At 30.4% G+C, this 17,970-nt stretch overlaps 1 protein-coding gene across 1 annotated transcript in view; it reads left to right on the top strand.

The window, feature by feature from the left end:
• The window catches only part of LOC123292426 (DNA-directed RNA polymerases I, II, and III subunit RPABC3), a 107,288-nt gene that overhangs the window by 17,985 nt on the left and 71,333 nt on the right, over positions 1 to 17,970 (top strand). The gene's annotated exons all lie outside the window — the stretch shown is intronic.

The raw sequence follows: 17,970 nt of genomic DNA on the forward strand, positions 1-17,970 counted from the left end.
TGTTATCAGGCATTAAATTAAATAATGTGTGTTTTAATGTCACCAAATAATCTTGTCATCAAATATATCAAATAGAATGTGTTGCAATTTTATTGCTTGCATGCATATGTTGGTGGTGCATGATGAGCATAAGTGTGGTTTGAATCTTTGCCATCTAAAAATTACAACTACATTTAAAAAAAGACTATTAATTAAAAACAAGTGAAAACAAACAATTGACTGAGTGAGTTAATTGTTAAAATATCATAGACAGCCATATACCGTACATGTCACACACACATGACTGGTATGTATTATATATACTATACAAAGTTCGAACCTGATTTGCACCTTCACGGGTAAACACTGATGTTTTCGAAAAAACGTTTAAAGCAAAAGTTGTTTACTTTTTTATAAGGAACATTTCTAACATGTAAACTTTTGTTCTATCTCTAACGGTTTACAAGATGGGACTCAAGACCCAATTGACCAATGTTGAGCACGATGTAAAAATTCCAACTTGATATCTTATTTCGTTTTTGAGTTATCTTGCTGTCAGACGGACAGACAGACAGAACAGACAGACAACCCAAAATGGACTAATTAGATGATTTTATGAACACCTATAACAAAATTTTGTTGAGTTGCAAACTTGGGACTAAACTTAGTATACCTTAATATATTTATACTACAAAAAAGAATTATTCGGCTCATGTTTAATCTTGATTATCGAGAATCATGTGTTAATCATTTTAAGCGGAATAATTTGCTAACATTCTATGGCATTTATTACTACGAGCTATTAATATTTATCAAAAAAAATTATCAAAACCTACCACTTAGAAATGAAATACATGATTATAACACTCGTCATAATAATGATTTGCATATTGCAAACTATAGATTGCAAAAGTTCAAAAACTCTCCGGAAATTATTGGAAGTGAATTGTACAATAATCTTCCCGGAGAGTTAAAAAACATAGAGAGCATGCCAAAATTTAAACGTGAGCTGAAGAAGCATATTGTAACGTCGTGCCCATATATGTAGTTTAATTTAATTTATTTAATTTTCATGTTGACTATACCTATGTACGTTTGTATCTTATGGTGAAAATAAATAATAATAATAATAATATTTCATATACATAGTATAATACAAAAATATAGTAGGTATATTGTGTACTATTATAAAAAAGATATCACTTTTATTAAAGGCATTTCGAGACCATATATTTTTCTAGGAGATCAGATGAAATTTGTACGTTATTATCGCAGGCTTTTAACTAAATATTAAAGTGAAAAAAAAAGTAAAAAAAGGCTGTTTTTAATAATTAATTTTTCGTAATTCGTTCAGAGAATGCAATCTTGAAATTCTAACAGACGACGTGTTAATTTATTCACAAATTTTTGATAATGTTTTCAATTTGGTCTTGAAACTTCTAAAACAATAAATTTATAAAATTGTAAAACATTTTTGAATCATTTTTTTGTTATATAACTAAAAATGAATTTTAAACTTACAATTGATATTTTTCTCGAAAACAAATATTTTCCAGGCGGCAGAATTTTTTAGCAATGAAATATTTTTACAGACAATGTAAAATAACTATGTTAAAAATGATTCATTCGATTTTAAAAATAATTATATTTTTATTATGGAAGGAAGCACTTTGAAATATGAATTATAAAATTTCCAAAAAATTCGGACTCTTTTCCACGCTTTCATGCGTTTATCTATCATTCACCAGATCCCAATTTAATTAGGAAACTAATAATCTGCAAACGGCTGATTCGTTTTCCATCCTACATAAGTGCTCAATTGATTCAGTTTTAATGGGCATTAGTATATGTTACAAACCATGTGCTTTGATGCTATTATTTATTTATGCAATGAAATAGATAGATGTATGTATGACGTGGGTGCTGCGCCTGGCCGATGTACTTGCTACATGCTACTCCAAGGGAGGTTGCATTGGGTGTGGTCCTTGTTAATGTGTATTATTGCGCTCACTATATTCTTGCTTACTGCTGATGGTTAACGTGTCAATGGAATTCTGCACTGAATATTCTAAAATCGATGGGCTCTTCTCTCATTAACTTTCATTATAATATTTATTCTTTTTATGAATTTACTACTTACTGATTACTAGAATAGTTAGATCACGTTCTTCCATCAAAAAATGTGACTCATAGTGAATATAATACCATTTAAGATTTTTGAAGCTTTCCATTTCTATTCAAGTTTTTACAGTTGAATTCTTAATCCTTATGATTAACTCTTACAAAAATTGGAATAATAGAAAAAACTGCGTAGTTTTCCGCGAATTTTCTTACTCAAGTGAAGCAAAATAAGCATCTTTAGTTTATTATATTACCGGCTGTACAAAAATACCGCTACACTGAAGTTTCGAAAATAATAGATGTACGTAGAATAAAACAGTTTAATATTAAAGTTGAAGAGTTCAACGAATTATACTAGTCGATGGCCTTGAATTTAACCTTGAAAGTACATTTTCTAGATTATTTTGTACTAATCTTGAAAATTTCAAATGAAGACAACCATTTTTGATATCAAAATTCAGAAACGAATCGAACACAAAAATTTACGTTGAAACATACATATACTCAATGTCAGAAAAAATGCTCGTTTTAAAACATTCTAAGTGTTACTATTATAACATAACATATGATGAGTACGCTTAGAATGTTTTAACTGTGGCATTTTTTCTGACAGTGAGATACATGCCCCGGTGTAATTTGAGCCTAAAGGTCTTGCAAATTCTCTTCAAGAACCTTGAAAATCAATCAAAATGACTTTAACCCTATATTTCAAACAATTCTTTAAAAAATGAATTTGAAATATTCCTTAAGTTCATTTTCGTCATTTTTAACTTCAAGTAGCATAATTTCAAGTCGATGTTCCTATAAATAACGAAAATATGATGATGTCTTAATTTTTAATGCGACAGATTGTATATACATGGCTACATGTTTAAACGTAAAAAGGTCGATTCATTTTTAATGCCAAAAATGGATGTTTTCGTTTAAAATTCTCAAGCTAGTTACAAAATAGCCTTGAAAATCGACTTCTGACTCTTCATTTGATACTATCGAGTTGACTTTTTAAATAACTTTCAAGGCCATATTCTAGGTCAAAGCTAAGATCATCAATAAGTTCTTTCAAAAATAAACAACTTTTGTTGAAATCATTTATCGAGTCTATGGTCTGAGATAATCATAAAATTGCATTATTTTTAACTTATCTGGGAATTATTTTATTATCGCTAAATAATGAAACATGTGAATTTGTGTCCTGAAAAATAATGCCCACTGACATACCAAAATCAATGTAAAAGCAAGCCGTTACATTTCAAGTAATTATTAAAAGTCGATAAAACAATTAAAACAAGTGAAAACAAACAATTGACTGAGTTAATTGTTGAAATTCCATGCATAGTCAGTGTTGATTTCTTTATCACATTACACATACAAACATGTGACACATACATAACTGATAGTCAAGTATAGTACATATTATAAAATTTCCGCCTAATTGGCGCCCTCACGGGTAAACAGTGATGTTTACGAAAAAATGTTTCAAACAAAATGTTTGAACAAACGTTGTTTAATTTTTGATAAGGAACATTTTTTACATTTAAACTTTTGTTCTATCTCTAACGGTTTACAAGATGGGTCTACGAAACCCAAGGTCCTACGGACCCAAGACCCAATTGACCTATGATGCTCATTTACGAACTTGAAATCACTTTTTACGTCCTGAGTACGCTGTAAAAATTTCAGCTCGATATCTTTTTTTGTTTTTGAGTTATCGTGTCCACAGACGGACGGACGGACGGACGGACAACCGGAAATGGATTAATTAGGTGATTTAGTGAACACCTATGACAAAATTTTTTTCCTAGCATCATTATTTTTAAGCGTTTCAAACTTGGGACTAAACTTATTATACTATGTATATTTCATATATACATATAATGTACAAAACATTTTTACGGTATAAAAACATTTTTAAAATTACCAAAACCAAAGTATGACCTTGATATGTTTGTTATGGTGAATTTACCGGTCACATTGTCACCATTCAAAAGAAGAAGTTGTATAAAGTCGTACTACAACAGATAAATAGTTGGATAATTTTGTTAATTCGTCAAACTTCACAGATAATAATTGTTTATTTTTAATTTACGACGATATATCATAGATGCACACTTCCTTGTCTCCTTCAACTAATTTTCTATTTTGTATCTCACTCACTCTCTCAACATTGATAATTTTCTTTATAAAGATGATTATGTGTGTTATGTGCACACTTTTTTCTGGACCCTAATGTAAAGGATGGCTATGATATATATTTTGGGCGTGGTTTTATATTTTATTCACACCAATCATTGTTTGCTATTATTATGACGTAAAGGATTCTGTGTGTCGCAAGTGGCCTGCATTGCTGTGTGTCGTCACATATATATAGGCCGCCAGGCAACAGAATTATAATGTTCTTCTCAATTCACTCACTTCTCGCTAGTACTTATTACTCTCAGTGTCACTGTTATTGAATTCTTTTTTATAGATATGTCATATTACATCAATATTTATTAAAATGCTGATTAAAATATAATCGTGCCGAGGTTACATACCAAAACTACTCGCTCATTGCAACTCCAGTAAAAACAACTCGGCATATAAACAACCCGGTGCCAAAACAATCAATCAAAACAATTCGGTAAAAAAATAACGACTCCCACGTGGTTCAGTGAATTAACGCAATCACAGGGTTAACCAAACAGCCAAAAAATCCGCAGACTCGTGCTTACTCGATCCCATTTAAGGCATGGCCAACACGCCGATTGGTAGTGAAGGCATTCACAGGATTAACGTAAGTTGTTTTTGTATCGAGTTATTTTGACGGAGATGTTCTGGCACCGGAATGCTTTTGTGCCGAGTTGTTTTTATTGCGGAGTTGTAATGTTTGAGCTTTTTTGACTAGGAGATTACATAAATGATCTGTACCCTTACAAAAAAACCAAATAAATTGATTGAGATTATTAAAAGTCAAAACACGGATGGTTGAATTTGCTTATACAGTGTGTCGCATTTAAGATGCAGACACCTTCATATTTTCGTTATTTATTAGAATGTCGATTTGAAATTTTGCACATACTTATATATACAGTGTGTCGAATTTAAGATGAAGACACCCTCATATTTTCGTTATTTATATGAATTTCGGTTTGAAGTTTTTCACCGTTATACAAGGCGATCGGTCACATTTTTTAAGATACTTAACCGAAATCAGAACTTTAAGCTCAGCCTTCTACAAATTGATTAATAGGGCCGATTCAAAATATTTTGCCTAGCGTCAGATGGCAGAGATGGTTATAGGTATCGAAAAACTATAAGTTATCATTTTTTCTTTTTTACTCGTTGTGGTATGTGTGACAGTGTAATATGGAAGTGATTTTTTAAATAAATATTTAATGTTAAGGGATCCTTTCACCGCCAATGTTAATTAAAAAATATTAGATTACAAGGAAAAATTATTTTTAAAAATAGTTTAAGTCTTTATCTATCGTATAGTAAAGTTTCGATCATACTTTACCGTGCAAATTTTTGTTCAAAAATTTTTCAAAAATGTTAACATTTGTTGACAGTCTTACGAGAAAGTAAGATCATACAAACTTTTCTTGAATTATACTACCAGTTATCGATTAGATGAAATGAAAAAAAATAAACTGAAAATTAGTTTTTCAAAATATTCAGGTTTCTGTTTTTGGCCTAAAATATATACTTTAATGTGCAATTTATTGAGAAATAAATAATAAACTGGAAAAAAAGTACTAGCAGGAAAATTTGTTCTTAAGGCAGCAAATAAATACATATTTTGATTTAAGACAATATTTTCATGCTATACTTTAATTTTTAAACCATGTATATGAAATATACACAGGTATGTTAACTTTCGTCCCAAGTATGTAACGCTTAAAAATACTGATGCTATGAACAAAATTTTGGTATAGGTGTTCATAAAATCACCTAATTAGTCCATTTCCGGTTGCCTGTCTGTCTGTCGTCTGTCGTCTGACTGTCCATCTGTCATCACGATTACTCAAAAATGAAAAGAGATATCTAGCTGAAATTTTTATAGCGTGCTGAGGACGTAAAAAGTCAAGTTCGTAAATGAGCAACATAGGTCAATTGGGTCGTAGAATCCATCTTGTAAACTGTTAGAGATAGAACAAAATTTGAAATGTAAAAAATGTTCCTCATAAAGTACAAAACTTCTGTTTGAAACGTTTTTTCGTAAACGTCACTCTTTACCCGTGAGAGCGCAAATTATGCGCAAATTGTATCGAATTATATGGGTATATCAGTTATATGTATATGTGTTTAATTGTTTGTTTTCACTTGTTAAGAAGTCAAATACTTACTTTTGAATTAAGGAGGTCCTTTCGCCGCCAATGCTAATTTTAACAAATATGCACAATTTACTTCCAACCAGTGCACAATTTACTTCCAATCAGCGAAACAACCTCCTTAATATTGTATATATTCTTGTATATAATGTATTGGGGGACATTTTCAACAAAAATAAATTTGTGGTAGGTAGAAAAAAAGAAGCTAAGTAATAAAATTGATCGACAAAATAGTTGATTAAAAAAAACAATTATTTCATTAATGAATTGTTCAAAGCATTTTATTCAGAACACTGCTAATTTTACTTGTGACTATCTCCATTTCCAAGAATAGCTTTAATTTTGAGCTTTACTCGTTTCTATAGAACATATGTATTAATGTATTTATTCACGATAATATAAATAAAGTGTCAGGTATTATTACCATCATCAGTTGATTGATGATAAAGTGCTTTTTATACCATGTATGTATGTAATATATATCAAGGTATACTAAGTATAGTCCCAAGTTTGTAACGCTTAAAAATATTGATGCTACCAACAAAATTTATTTATAGGTGTTTTTAAAATCACTTCATTAGTCCTTTTCGGGTTGTCCGTCTGTCATCACGATAACTTGATGAATAAACTTGTCAAAACGAAAAGATATATCAAGTTGTAATTTTTTTAGCGTGCTCAGGACGTAAAAGTGAGGTCGCGTTCATAAATAAACAACATAGGTCAATCGGTTCTTGGGTTTAAAGATAAAAAATGTTCCTTATACCATTTTTTCGTAAACATCATTGCTTACCCGTGAGGGCGCAAATTGTATAGTATGTATTATATGGGATTATCAGTTGTATGTGTGTGACACGTATGTGTATTGTGATAGCGTAACCAAATTGTCTATACATGGTATTTCAACAATTATCTCAGTCAATTGTTTTCACTTGTTTTCACTTGTTTTTTTTTTTTTTTTTTTGTATAACCTTTTAGACAGATAAAATAAAACCTTTAGAGAGTTCGTTTGTTTCTTAAAAATACGATCGATACTGATAGTGATCGATTTATATTTTTAGAATGATGTACAAATTTTATTCAGAAACTATAAACTATACATAGATTCATCAAGGATGAAATTTTATCATTCCCTTGAATTAATTTTTGACCATTGATGCGAGAATCAAACTCGGAAACAAGTGAATTTTGGGATAAATATTTTACGTCAATGATTGACTTGTATTACTTCAAAGGTTTCAACAATTCTATGGGGAAATCGAATATGTAAATTAATTGGAATATGAATAATGTTAAGAATTTTTGTAATTGGATTTGCTTAAAAAAGAACTAATGTAAATATTTAAAATTATTATTGTAGCGATGTATAAAATATTAATTTCTTAATTGTATCATATCTAAGTAATGGTATTATCAATTTATAATTCATTAAAATGATAAATACATTTTTTATTGGTTTTCTTTTAGCTGTTAATCGAGAAAATTACTTATTAACGAATTACGTATGAAATATAAAAAATAATAACACTCGAGAGCAAGTGTGTTTTGCTTTGAGAAACTATCATTCCCTACTAGATCCTTTTCTTATAACCAAGATTTAGTTGTCCGTTTGTCTGATTGTACTTATGAAATTTTGAGTGTATTACTACTGCTTCTATAACAAAAAATAAATGGAGGGTTACAACATGACCGCGAATTAATATATAATTACTTATAGCAGAATGTTCGATTTACATCTAGGCATATAAATATCACGAGTATGACCGAATACATGCGTTAAGCAATGCATCTAACTGAGAGGTATTATATACATGTGTTGAAGCTTCGGTATGCGTTGAGATAGTTGTAAGGCGCTTGGAGAGTGGGAGTTTCTTAGTTGAATAGATGAACTATAATACCTCTTACCTAGATGCATTGCTTAATGCATGTACTCTGTCATACTCGTGATATGTATTCTGTATATAATGGTATCTTACTTATATATCGTATACTTGTCAAGAACATATATATCTACTATAAAATATCTACTATACTTTTTTCTTACCTCTCATGAACACTATGTTCTTATTCACATTTTAAGTATTAAAATTGGTATCCAATGTCTCTTCATAAAAATAAATATTACACTAATCAAAAAAGGAAAATCAATCCTTCCATTTTTTATATTCAGAATTGACTGACTTATCATCGCACAGCTAAAACTCTCGGACCAGGAATATGTAAATTTGCATTAAGGTTTTTTTATCACTGTTAGATGAGCACTAAGAAAGGATTTTTGAAAATTTAGCTCTTAAAGTGGTGAAAAAGCAGATGAAAAATTACAGCGAGTGCAGAGACGAATGTATTTTGTTTAAAAAAAAAAGGATTCCGCACCAAAAATTAAAACCAACGTAATTGCGAAAAAAAGGAGGGATGAACAAAATGAAGTGGAGTTTATAACGGTATTTAAAAATGTTGTTTCCCAGCGAAGCGTTTGAGTGTCGAATATACGAATAATGTACATATTTTTATATAATATTTTCAATAAGCTTTTGGCCAATAAGATTTAATCTGTTGGATAAAAGTTTCTAATGATTAATCATGATATGTAGTTAACAAAACAGAAAAATATTTTTCATGAAAATAAAGATAATTATTGTTCTTATAAAATAATTTTAGTATTATTAGGTATTCAGTAACCTGACAGCAAATACAAATCAGAAAGTATTACGTCACGCTATAACAAACACAATGTAAACAACATTATATTTTAATAGAACGAAGAGTCCAAAAAAATGATTGCTTGACAAGTCGTGATGTCATTCAAGACGCCACGACACTCTTCATTGTTTTTGTAAATTTGAATAGGGCTTTCATTTACAAAATGATTCTTTTTTTTTCGTACTATTTTCAATCAAGTAAAGACATATCTTATATTTTCTATCCTTGTCAAAAAACGCTGCTTGAAAAAGATAAAATATATTTAACTTTTTTAGGTTGTATTGTTTTTTGACAACTGTCCGAAACAAAAGCAAATCGATGAAAAGGTCTACTGGTTTTTGAAAATGGAAAATACATACTGAAAATAGTGTTCTTTTTTAAATAATACTTTTTTGGTGTAAATCAGATACTAATTTAACGTATAAACCAATTTTTAAAATTTAGGATAAAAGCCTATTACCCTATTACATGTCCTATTTAATAAGGTAACAGTGAGCCTATGAGATATACTTGGTTGTAGTAATGGATATGCCTAAATCGGTTGTGTCATATAGCATTGTATGTAAGTACATATACTCTTTACAATAGGTTTGAGGTTATACATATAGATAGTGCTTTTATGGGTATGTTGTATCTGGAACTATACAGACCGGGGTTTACATACATTTGCGCAATCGTTGTTAAGTTGATGGTGTATCGATCTGTTCAATATAGCACTGTTTCGATTTCACAAATATAACACTGGATGGTTATTCTCGCGTTTATTTTTGGTTAGCAACTCAATGCGATGCGTACGAAGGATGTGTTGTTGTATGGTAGATAATTACTTTTCTTGTAACTCAACTAAAATTACTAGAAATTAATCAAATTGTAACATTTGTTTGTTATTATTATTAAGTTCGTTCAATCTATGTTTATTAATTTTCTCGCTGGTTTAATTATCCTTCCTATATCTTCTACGTTTGTTCCGGTTTTTTTAAAGTTTGATGTACATAGTAACGATTTTGTTTTGGCACTTAAATAAATCTTTTGACGTTAAATATCAAAACGTTAATTTATTGGCAATGTCGTGCTCTATTAATTAATCCAAAATATAATTCCGGTAAGCCATATTAAAGATTCTACTTCATAAACATATAGTTTTCATATCAAATTTTTGACTAGAACATCAAAATAATCTTTATTTTTGTCAATAACGAATTTTCGGAAAATATTTGTTCCTTATTTTTTTAATTGCTGAAATATCGAAAACGTTGAGATATAGCTAAAATGATCACGAGCCAAAAATTACTTGGAATCGTTCAAAATATAATATATAATCGCTTTCAAATTTAATTTTTGACCGGAACTACAAAATAATCTTTTTCATCAATAACGAGTTTTCTCTCTCTATCTTATAAACTACCCGAGATAAAAAAAAATGCTGGGGATTGCCAAGTGGCGAATTTAAGAAGCGGCAAAGAAGCAGACACCAATAAAGGCACGGCATGGAGCCACGAAGTTCATTAATGAAGGCATAGAAGAAAAATATAAATTTGTAGGAAAGTCACCACAAGTTGATTAACGAGGATTTAAAAAAACGTCCCTATTTACAGATATTACCCACTGGGTCTTTTTTCTTAAATCTGCCACTGAGATTTCCATAATATAAAATACAATAGTTTTTTTAAATGTAAAATAAAGAGAATGTGGTGACCGGAAGTAAAATACTTCTGTCCCACTCTTTTGGCGTAAATCGAAAAAGCAAAAGACTCCCATAGAAATGTCCTGACGAGGGATCGATTTCTAAGTCAAATGCTTCAGTATTCCTACAGTATAATCGTAGATATAATCTTTAATAACTTATCGATTGCTGCACCAAGGCTGAACCGATTAACTTAAAGTAGTATGGTAACAGATTTTAAGTTGTTGTAGGTCAGTTGAAATTTTATTATGAACTGAAAATGTTTTGATAGATGCAATAAAAATAATGAATATGAATCACATGACGATATTAAATTATAAAGAAATTGATTTGATTAATTTTGACATAAAATAAACATTATTTTATTAGCGTTTACTGTTTAGCCATGTGCACATGTTCTGATTATAAAAATATTATCTTATAGGTATCACATAACTTCCTTGCACACTTATGAATTATAGTCGGATAAAGGAATACATAAAGTAGGCATTCTTAGGGAGTCCTCAATGACAGCTCCGATTTTGAAGATTTTTTTTTCTTCAAAATAACTCTTTTTGTATATTATTTAAAATCAGAAACATTTCAGAGGGGGAAATAATCTGGAAGGGGAATAGGCAATGTCGTAACTGATATATCGACGCCCAGCCTGAATCACTAATGATAGATAATTAAAAAAAAAATTAAATACAGCCAATTTTATTTGCTGATAATGTAGCAATCTATAGGTGAAAGAACTTTTAAAATCGGTTAAGTAGTGAACTCAAATATGACGGTTTATATATATTTTCATACAAACTTTTATCCCCTATTTCACTCTTTTAGAGGATGAATTTCGAAAAATCATTTCTTAAGTGACACCTACAGTATAGAATCAATATCTTCTTGAAATTCCAAACTTCTGTCATTAGCGATTCAGGCAGGGCGTCGATATATCATTCGCGACATTGCCTATTCTCCCTCCAGATTATTTCCCACATTTGAAATGTTTCTGATTTTAAATAATATTCAAAAAGAATTATTTAAAAAAAAAAATCTTAAAAATTGGAGCTGTCATTGGGGACTCCCGACTAAAAACATTCATTGATGCGACTATTAGTCAAAATGAATTTATAAAAGTATATTTATATTGAAATCTTAAAATTGTAAATTTCCGTGATCGGTTCGTGCAAGGACGGAAGTGCATATGATTATAGGGTGGTGCAACAATCCTAAATTCAAAATATCAACAGTTAAGACCCATGTTTTCCAAGATGTACGTCGAGGTATTGAAAATTTTCCACATCGTTTCATACGAGGAAGTACTTAAGGTAGTACTATCGGTAATAGACTTTGCATTCAGAATTTAATGAAATTTAGCATAGTTGTCAATTATTATATCATACTTAACCAGTCAAATGTTTAGGGGACTTCAGAGAACTGAAAATCTGAACTTCCAGTTTTGTGTAATAAAATAAAATCTGCGATTTCCCATAAGGATCATTGTTAAAATATCTTTAAAATATCTTTTTTTCAGTTCTCTGAAGGTCTCTAAAAATTTAACTGGTTAATTATGATATAATAATGGACAACTATGCCAAGTTTCATTAAATTTTGAATGCAAAGTCTATTACCGATAGTACTACCTTAAGAAGAGTTGCACAACCGGAATAGTTTAAGGAATGCTCAAAATGGATATTTTTTTCGTACTTCATCCATTTACCTTCTTATAAAATACAAGGAAGTAGTTAAGAAAAACGAAGAAGGAAAAACGTGGTTTAAGTGTTGATGAAAATTTTTTGTAAGTCATAAGTCACGCTCTTTACTTACATCAAAATGAATATCTCATCATTTTGATGAGAACACATGAATACTAATATGCGTAAAAATTAAACAACAAGGAATTCAAAAAGTATGGTAACCGTCGAGCATCTCGAGATAGGTACTTTGTTTTGAAAAACGAAAAATAATGTGTCCAATATTTTTGTTTAATCTATCTAATGAAAGTAAAATCGACATAACGATTCAACTATTCATTTTTGTTTTTTGACTTAAAATGATCAGATGTTACGTATGGAAAATTTATAATGTACTTCAAACTTAAGGACGTCCCCAAATAAATGAGTTTATGAAAATATTTAATACTTCCGTTTCAAATTTTGAGGTTGGGTTCTGTTAAAACTTAGACGAAACAATAGTAAAATTTTTCGAGGTAATATGCTATAGTTTTTGATTACCTTGGTATGATTACCTTTATAGGAAAATATCTGTCATGATTTTAACTAATTAAAATTTTTTGGGAACGTGCTTAATATAAAACCTTAATTTTATCAAAAATAATAAAAAATTTTTTGCTCGGAATCCCTCTGTAGTCCAGAAAAATAAGACAATAAAAAGTCGATCTGTCTAAAAAGTTTTTTCACCGAGATTTTCTTTAGCCCATGAGGAAAATAAAGGTTTTTCTGCTTAAAAAATCCAAGTGAAGATTTTTCACCGAGATTATCCCTATTCGGATGCAAGAAATAATCATTTTTTTGCAAAACTAGATTTTTTAATTTGGGCGTTAATTACTCTGTTATACTAAATATGTGAGTGAAGTATTTATTCAATCCGCAATCATTTATTTGTGGCATAAAGTACGAGGGTGCTGAAGCTTAATTTAAAAAAATTTAAATTTAAATTTTTCTTCAAAAATGTCACTGTATACTACTTTGAAAATACGTTTCTTTTAGATCCGTTTTGGTTCACTGTATTTCGCTCTATTTATGTCTATTTACTTGACTAGAAGATTTATATCCACAAAAATCTGCAAGTAATTCTGAATTGACTCACAGACACTTGCTATATTTTAAAATATAAGTATATTTTTTGTTTGTAAAGTATGTGTATGCTGTTTGGACAAGGTCATCAAATTTCCAGCAAAAAATATTTTTTACAAATAATCGTTCTAAAAATATTTTTTAAAAATTAAATTGTTCAATTATATTCATAAAAAAAATTATTGTTTAAACTAAAATTTTAGAAACAAAGGAAATAATCTATACGATATTCTACGCGAATAATTTTTTTTAAATAAAATGTGTTGTTTGATAAAAATTTTTTAACAGCTTGGTAATAGTGTAGAGGAGGTGTAGTACACTCTGTGTTACAAAAAATGCACGTCTTAACCATTCTAATTGTCACAACTATAAAATTATATATGAATCACATGTAATGTTATAGTATTAACACTTAGAATTGTTAAGTTTTGTGTTTATAATGACTTGGATTCCTGGAGTGTACCTGGATTCAAAATTTACATTTATGTTTTTCAAGTCATGCATTAAAATATCATCATTTGTTTGTTATTGCTAGTGTTTTGGAGAAAGAATAATTGATGGAAAGCGATTGAAGGTGATAAGGGAGGGAAGGGGTGGACTAAGCATTAGTACTAGCTTTTATAGTTAGAATTATTGTTCTCCAACGGTTTACCAGATGGGTCTTAAGGATCCAAGACCCGATTGACCTATATTGCTCATTTACGAACTCAACCTTACTTTTTACGTTCTGAGTTGGCTATAATTTCAGCTCGTTGTCTCCTTTCGTTTTTGAGCTACCGTGTTGACAGACAGGCAGACACATAGGCAGGCAGACAACCAGAAATGGACTGTTTTTTGGAAGGAGATTTTTGAATACGTAAACCAAAATTTTGTTCGTAGAATCAATATTTTTAAGCGTTACAAACTTGGGAGTAAACTTACTATTCATTGATATATATTACATATAAGGATGTAATTCCAAATTATGATGTCTCATAACCGGTAAGGGAATTTTTGATATTATCATGCAAAAGTCAGTAAGGGATTTTCGAATGACTATCTCAATTACTACCTTGAAGTTGAAATGATAACATGAATTTTTTTTCCTAAGTTTCTTTTTCATTGCAATGATTTCTCCCTAATTTTTCAACCTTAAGTCTGTTTCTCACGTGCCTATCGTAAATCCATCAATGCCAGTACAATAGAATCAATAGCAGATTATTCGTGTACGTGTGCCTTGTTAAATGTACCATACTTTAACCGGGACAGACATATAATAATATTTTCAATAATAATTATTTTATCCAATAAATATAAATGCGTAGGTGTATTTGTAGTTGGGATTTGCTATTCGAGGAAAATGATTATTAACAAGCTTTATGCCATCACATGATATGCCTGAATGCATTCGTATACATTCGATTCATCACTAGTAATTATTGTAATTGAGTTATGGATATTGGATCGTGAGCCCATTAGTGGCTGTGTTCGGTCGCCTAAATGCTTAATAAACCTTTTTCACATTTGTTTTTCTTTTAAATGTAAGTAAATGTCTCAATGAATGGGCTAATTTTTTTTCCCGATTTTTTTGAGCCATATGACCGAGAAAAAAAGTATTGAAAATCATTAAAATTTAAATTGGCGAAATCGATCAGGAAACTCACGAAATTATACGAATGGCGCTGTGACGTCAGTTCGTCAGTTGACTTTGACTAATTATCATAAATATACTTGCGAATGAAATAAACCGACAATGACGATGGAAAATTGCATATAAATCGGGCGTGTTTTGTGCATTAGTGGTCCAATACTACTTCAAAACAGCAAAAATAAATAAATAATCAAAACATTTGACATCGACAACTTTTTTTTTTCGTCAGCTCAACTGTATAGTTTTTGTTGCGAATAAAGATGATTTTCTCGTTTGACAGAAACTCATCTAAATATAGGCTCTTGATTACGTCTTAGAAAACAAGACAATAAGGAACTAAGGAGTTCACGGGTTTTTATTGCAGGAATCGTTCAATGAGTTATTTAAGAAGAAAAAACCGCGAAGTGTTATTAAATAAGAGGCTGAAAAAAGACAAAATTTCGATTTTTTTTTTGTGCTTTTTTGTTATTTCGTCTGTACCTTTTTTGATCAGAGATAGGAATTAGGTGTTGCTTCAGATAAAAGAAAGTAGATTAAATTTCTTTTTAAATGATATGCTGAATAGTTTTTTTTTTTTTGTTAAAAATTGACGTAGATATAGCCTCTTCTATCTAGCATTTTTCGCATTTCATCTCTCGTTCGCATTTGATTTTAAAAATTGTTATTTTACTCAATAAAAAAGGTAATAACACGTTTGAAAGAATGGTGCTGCTACATTTCCTCAATATTGTTATCAAAAGTGATTTCAATATCATCATCATTTATATCTTCAATAATAATGTCTTCTGCAATATCTGCTTCTTTTACATTGTCACAATTAATTCTCTAGCATTCTTATTCTATCTGCCCTTCATTTTTCACACCCAGATATAGTGCAAAGTCTAATATGTTGATAGAAAATTTGGCAATTTTTCGTTTACCATTTTAATCCGGGGGGGGGTCACCTGCCCGGGGACTAACAAATTTCTTCTTACTCCACTTTATCTGGGTATGAAAATTGACAGGATTTTCGAAAAATAACCACCCAAAGTAGGTAGAATATGAATACCTATAACATATCCAATTTTCAAATCTATAGAGTAAAGGGTATAATTGCAGTGCTTGAAATTAAATTGTAATTTTAACCATTCTTCTCTAAAAAACCACTTTTCTTTATACATTTTGTTTCCACCAATGAATATTTAAGATGATTCTTAAAAAAATTATAAAGTTTCACGCAAATCAAAAATTTGTACATAACAGCCATAAGCCTTATAATTAAACTTATCTTTATGAATCCTCCAAATGAGAGACAAAAGGAATTACAGAAATTTCGATCCATTTTAGACTCACGGTATATCCATAAATGAAAGCTGATGTTAATGTAGAGGATATGCAATACTGGTTTGTGATGTAGTTCTGAGTATTGAGCTTCATCGCAACAGTTATCCTGCACCCATTTGAGTTCTTCCACCTAACAACAACATTAGCATCCAGCAATGGCAGAATTTATGCACACGGCGGTGTAGTATTGCATTTATGCTAAGATCGGAGAGTGCATACGGGGAATGGACATTTATCTGTGTGCACATAGGTACCTCCGCTATGAGTAGTAACCAAGGTTATGTGGAGGAGCAGAACAATATATATGATTACATTACTAGGCAGGCACCTGGTTATAAGTAATAAATACAGGTTACAATATTTAGTTTGTTAATATATTTTGGACTTACGAATGAAGTAATATAAAAATGTTTATGTTTACTAAAAGTTTTCCACCCGCTTCGCTGGGTAATTTCTACAAAACTTATTTTCAAACCATGAAAAGCAGTGAATATAAAGGAAAAAAGTGTCAATTTCACAACGTGTGTTCATCTATATTGAGGGCTGCGTAAGACACGAACATCAAAGAATGTTGCGTAAATGTTTACATTAAATAAGTTAAGAGCCAGTAGTAAAGTTCCATAACTTGTTTTAAACTGCCAATCAAAACATCGCTCGGATTTGAGCTACATTCAACTTTACCATATACACGTATTTGAAGTTCCTGTGGTAATACACACTTTACGACAGTATTTAACGAATTTTTTCATAGGTAAAAATAGGGTTTACTAATTATCCCAAAGTTTCAGAAATTTTGACCGTTTAAAACACGAGATAATTAATGCCTTAGGTCCCGATATTAACAATTTATGTCAAATTAACATCTCGAAAACAAAACGACGCGCCGTGGTGTTTTTTTTATCTAAAAACATTCCTTTCAACTCTCCTTTTTATTTTTCAATTCTGTTGTCGGTATAGGACCAAAAATTTTGCAGATTTAGACGCTCACAGCTAACATTATTCTGAGCCTATGAAAAAAAATAGGCCAAATGTCATTCGCCTTAGTTAAATTAGATAAGTTTCAATATATTGTATGCGAAAAGAAAACTAGAAGAATTTTTCCATCGAATATTTCTATTGAAGTTTGATTCTATGTTAGAGAATTTTCGCCCTATTAGCTCAGTCGGTTAAGGAGTAACCAATTCCGTCCTCGGTATGCTTAGGGTAGCGGGTTCGATTCCCGCCGACGCAACAATATTAATTTAATTAGTAGTTGTGATGGGCTGGTGTAGTGCATGCGGTATATGCATGAAGGAGGTGCACTTAGCCTCTGAAATTGAAAAGTTGATAAATGAAATTTTCAGCTGAAAGGTGGTAAAACACATATATGGTATCACAATGGGCTCTATAGCCTAAGTGTGTGCTTCGTGAACAGCTAATATAACCTAACAT

This window comes from Chrysoperla carnea, chromosome 2, assembly GCF_905475395.1.
Source record: "Chrysoperla carnea chromosome 2, inChrCarn1.1, whole genome shotgun sequence".
NCBI classification, from domain to species: domain Eukaryota; kingdom Metazoa; phylum Arthropoda; class Insecta; order Neuroptera; family Chrysopidae; genus Chrysoperla; species Chrysoperla carnea.